Here is a 5,658-nt window from a genome sequence, read left to right as displayed (position 1 = left end):
CTTCTATTGGCCTACTCTCTATAGAGATGCCCGAGAGTTTATGCGTAACTGTGACAGTTGCCAAAGAGCTGGTAACTTGCCTCATGGTTATGCCATGCCTCAACAAGGGATCCTAGAGATCGAGTTGTTTGATGTATGGGGTATTGACTTCATGGGTCCTTTCCCACCATCATACTCAAACACTTACATTCTGGTGGCAGTAGACTACGTATCTAAATGGGTGGAAGCAGTTGCCACACCCACTAATGATACCAAGATTGTGCTGAAGTTCCTCCAGAAACATATTTTCAGCAGATTTGGTGTTCCCAGAGTACTAATTAGTGATGGGGGAACCCATTTCTGCAATAAACAGCTTTACTCTGCTATGGTGCGATATGGAATTAGCCACAAAGTAGCAACTCCATATCATCCACAGACAAATGGGCAGGCTGAAGTCTCTAATAGAGAACTAAAGAGAATCCTGGAACGGACTGTAATTGCCCGTAGAAAGGATTGGGCAAAGAGCTTGGATGATGCTCTGTGGGCATACAGAACAGCATTCAAGACTCCTATAGGAACCTCTCCATATCAGCTTGGATCCTTTTTATCACCCTTGCCTTTTAGTTTAAAGGGGTATTGGCTTTTTCTGCTTGTGTATGGCAAAGCTTGTCATCTGCCCGTGGAACTGGAACATAAAGTCTACTGGGCAACCAGATTCCTAAACATGGATGCTAAGTTAGCTAGTGAGAAAAGATTGCTCCAGCTAAATGAGCTGGAAGAGTTCAGACTCAATGCTTTTGAAAATGCAAAAATTTATAAGGAAAAAGCAAAAAAGTGGCATGACAAGAAATTGTCATCCAGAGTCTTTAAGCCAGGATAAAAATTTCTACTATTCAACTCTAGGCTCAGATTATTCCCTGGGAAATTAAAATCCCGACTGAGGGGACCATATGTGATTACAGGAGTGTCACCATATGGATATGTTGAGCTTCAAGATATTGATTCTGAAAAAAAATTCATTGTCAATGGACAGAGAATCAAACATTATCTTGAAGGCAATTTTGAGCAAGAATGCTCAAAACTGAGGCTTGAATGAAGCTCAGTAAAGGTCCAGCTAAAGACAATAAAGAAGTGCTTGCTGGGAGGCAACCCAGCCATTAGCAAGTTATTTATTTTTAATTAATACTTGTAGAGGCTTGGTATACATTTTCATTAAAGGTTAATCATCAAAAATGAAGGAATTCACAGAGTTACAGAAGGATTCAGTGCAAAAAGCAGAGAAAAGGAGCTTGCTGGCAAGAAAACGCCAGTAAGGGGCATTTTGGGCTTTAAACACCAGAATGGGTATCATTCTGGGCGTTTAACGCCAGTAAAGGTACCATTTTGGGCGTTAATGGGTACCATTCTGAGCGTTTAACGCCAGAATTGTAGTATCCTGTGCGTTCAGCAAAACGCCCAGTGATAAAGGAGTTTCTAGCGTTTAACGCCAACCAGGGTACCTGGCTGGGCGTTAAACGCCCATAATGGCCAACAACTGGGCGTTTAATGCCAGAAAGGCAGGAGGAGGAGATTTTGTTTCCAACTTCAAATTTTTATGTTTTGACTCATAATTTTCTGCATAAACATGTTTCAAACTTTCATCATTCAACCTCAATTTTCAGCATTCAATAATTTTCTAAATTATTTTTCAAATTTCTTTCAAATTCTTTCCAAATCTTCTTCAAAAACTCAAATATCTTCTCAAATTCTTTTGCATATCTTTTCATATCTCTCTCAAATTTTTCGAAAGCCATCCCCTCTTCCTATAAAAATAGTTTCGGACATCCCCTCCTCTACACCATTCGAATTTACCTCTTCTCCTCTCTCTCCCCTTTCCTTTCTTTTGCTTGAGGGCAAGTAAACCTCTAAGTTTGGTGTGCTTTTCCGTGATCACTGAGCTAAGACTCATCAAGATCATGGCACCTAAGGGAAAACAAACCAAATCAAGAGGTAAGAAAGAGAATACTCCAAAGAGTCTTAGGAATCAAGAGAGGTTCCTAACCAAGGAACATGCAAAACATTACTACAAAATAATGGGTCTGAGGTCAGTGATCCCGGAAGTTAAATTCAATCTGAAAGAGGATGAACATCCGGAGATCCAAGAGCAAATTCGAAACAGAGGATGGGAAATTCTAGCCAATCCTGAGACAAATGTTGGAAGAAATATGGTTCAGGAATTCTACTCAAATCTGTGGCTGACAGATAAGCAAAGAATGACTGGAATCGCCTTTCATACCTACAGAACCATGGTCAGAGGAAGAATTATTTACTTCCATCTGGACAAAATAAGAGAGGTCTTCAAACTACCTCAACTACAAGATGATCCTGAATCCTTTAATAGGAGAATGGTGAGAGTAGATAGGTTGGATCAAGTTCTAGAGGACATATGCCTCCCTGGAACTAAGTGGATAACCAATTCCAAAGGTGTCCCAAACCAACTCAAGAGAGGAGATCTCAAACCAGTTGCAAGAGGCTGGCTAGACTTCATTGGACGTTCTATATTGCCTACTAGCAACCGCTCTGAGGTCACTGTCAAAAGAGCAGTGATGATTCATTGTATTATGCTTGGAAAAGAAGTGGAGATTCATCATCTGATTTCTTGTGAGATTTACACAATTGCAAACAAGAACTCCATTGAAGCCAAACTGGCCTACCCAAGCTTAATTTCTCTGCTATGTAAATATGCTGGGGTGAGGATGGGAGTAGATGAATTCATCCCAATTGAACATCCAATCACCAAGAAGTCAATGGAAAGACAAGTGCAAGACAACTCCATCAAAAAGAGGGCGCAGGAGTTCCTCCCAGAAATTCTTGAAATTGACTACTGGACCCGCTTAGAAGCATCTGTTACCAAGCTACAGGAAGCTATGGAATAACTTAAGGAAGAATAGCAGAATCAAAACTGCATACTTTGCAAGCTGCTGAAGGAACTGGAGAAGCAGGGGCGTGAGCTACAGGAGCTGAAGCGCCAAAAGCTTTCCCTTGAAGGACCAAGCACCCCACAAAAAGAGGGAGCATCCACTTCTCAAAATCAAGGTTGTTGAGTCCTAACTCTGTGATAACCTTTATTATTAAGAGTCTATTTTAAGAGTCATTTATTTTTCTGCTTTTAATTTTCTGTCTTCTATTATTATGGGTCTGCCTTTATATTTATTTTTGAGTCTTATTTTTATTCCATAATCAATAAAATTAAAGTTTATGTCTTAAAGCTATGAATGTCTTATGAATCCATCACCTTTCTTAAAAAGAAAATGTTCTTAATTGAAAAAGAAAAAGAAATACATGAATTTTGAATTTTAAAACAGTTTAATTATTTTGATGTGGTGGCAATACTATTGTCTTTCTGAATGAATGCTTGAACAGTGCATATTTTTGAATTTGATTGTTTATGAATATTAAAATTGTTGGCTCCTGAAAGAATGAAAGAAAAAGGAGAAATGTTATTTGATAATCTGAAAAATCATAAAATTGATTCTTGAAGCAAGAAAAAGCAGTGAATAGAAGGCTTGCAAAAAAAAAAAAAAGAGAAAGAGAAAAGCAAGCAGAAAAAGCCAATACCCCTTTAAACCAAAAGGCAAGGGTGATAAAAAGGATCCAAGACTTTGAGCATCAGTGGATAGGAGGGCCCACAGGAATAAAATCCTGGCCTAAGCAGGCTAAACCAAGCTGTCCCTAACCATGTGCTTGTGGTGTGAAGGTGTCAAGTGAAAACTTGAGACTGAGCGGTTAAAGTCGTGATCCAATGCAAAAAGAGTGTGCTTAAGAGCTCTGGACACCTCTAATTGGGGACTCTAGCAAAGCTGAGTCACAATCTGAAAAGGTTCACCCAGTTATGTGTCTGTGGCATTTATGTATCCGGTGGTAATACTGGAAAACAAAGTGCTTAGGGTCACGGCCAAGACTCATAAAGTAGTTGTGTTCAAGAATCAACATACTTAACTAGGAGAATCAATAACACTATCTGGATTCTGAGTTCCTATCGAAGCCAATCATTCTGAACTTCAAAGGATAAAGTGAGATGCCAAAACTGTTCAGAGGCAAAAAGCTAAAAGCCCGCTCATCTAATTAATACTGATCTTCATAGATGTTTTTGGAATTCATTGTATATTCTCTTCTTTTTATCCTATTTGATTTTTAGTTGCTTGGGGACAAGCAACAAGTTAAGTTTGGTGTTGTGATGAGCGGATAATTTATACCCTTTTTGGCATTGTTTTTAGTATGTTTTTAGTACATTTTAGTTAGTATTTATTATGTTTTTATTAGTTTTTAAATAAAAATCACTTTTCTGGGCTTTACTATGAGTTTGTGTGTTTTTCTGTGATTTCAGGTATTTTCTGGCTGAAATTGAGGGACCTGAGCAAAAATCTGATTCAGAGGCTGAAAAAGGACTGTAGATGCTGTTGGATTCTGACCTCCCTGCACTCAAAGTGGATTTTCTGGAGCTACAGAAGCTCAATTGGCACGCTCTCAATTGAGTTGGAAAGTAGACATCCTGGGCTTTCCATCAATATATAATAGTCCATACTTTACCTGAGATTTGATGGCTCAAATAGGCGTTCCAAGTCAGCTCAAGAATTCTGGCGTTTAACTCCAGAACTGGCACAAAAGCTGGAGTTAAACGCCCAAACTGGCATAAAAGCTGGCGTTTAACTCCAATAAATGTCTCTACACATGAAAGCTTCAATGCTCAGCCCAAGCACACACCAAGTGGGCCCCGGAAGTGGAATTTTACAATAAACACCCTAGCTTACTCATTTTCTGTAACCCTAGGTCACTAGTTTACTATAAATACTACTCTCAGTGATTCATATTGTACCTCATGACACTTTACACGTTTCTTGTTGTGTTCTCTACGGCATGAGTCTCTAAACCTCATTGTTGGGGGTGAGGAGCTCTGCTGTTCTTCATGAATTAATGCAATTACTACTGTTTTCCATTCTATTACGCTTGCTTCCATTCTAAGATATTCATTCGCACTTCAACTTGATGAATGTGATGATCCGTGACACTCATCATCATTCTCACCTATGAACGCGTGCATGACAACCACCTCCGTTCTACCTTAGATTGAATGCATATCTCTTAGCCTCATGATTCAAATCAGAGTCTTCGTGGTATAAGCTAGAATCATTGGCGGTCATTCCTGAGATCCGGAACGTCTAAACCTTGTCTGTGGTATTCTGAGTAGGATCTGGGAAGGAATGACTGTGACAAGCTTCAAACTCGCGAGTGTTGGGCATAGTGACAGACGCAAAAGGATCAATGGATCCTATTCCGACATGATCGAGAACCGACAGATGATTAGCTGTGCGGTGACAGCGCATTTGGAACATTTTCACTGAGAGGACGGGATGTAGCCATTGACAACGGTGATGCCCAACATAAAGCTTGCCATGGAAGGAGTCTTGCGTGTATGAAGAAGAAGATAGTAGGAAAGCAGAGATTCAGAAGACAAAGCATCTCCAAAGCCTCAACCCGTTCTTCATTACTACATAACAAGTATTTATTTCATGTTCTTTTACTTTTTACAATTAAATCTGAGAATTATTGATATCCTGACTAAGAGTCACAAGATAACCATAGCTTGCTTCAAGCCGACAATCTCCGTGGGATCGACCCTTACTCACGTAAGGTATTACT

The sequence above is a fragment of the Arachis hypogaea genome, chromosome 20 (genome assembly GCF_003086295.3).
Source record: "Arachis hypogaea cultivar Tifrunner chromosome 20, arahy.Tifrunner.gnm2.J5K5, whole genome shotgun sequence".
Taxonomy (NCBI): Eukaryota; Viridiplantae; Streptophyta; class Magnoliopsida; order Fabales; family Fabaceae; genus Arachis; species Arachis hypogaea.
This window is presented reverse-complemented; position numbering follows the sequence as displayed.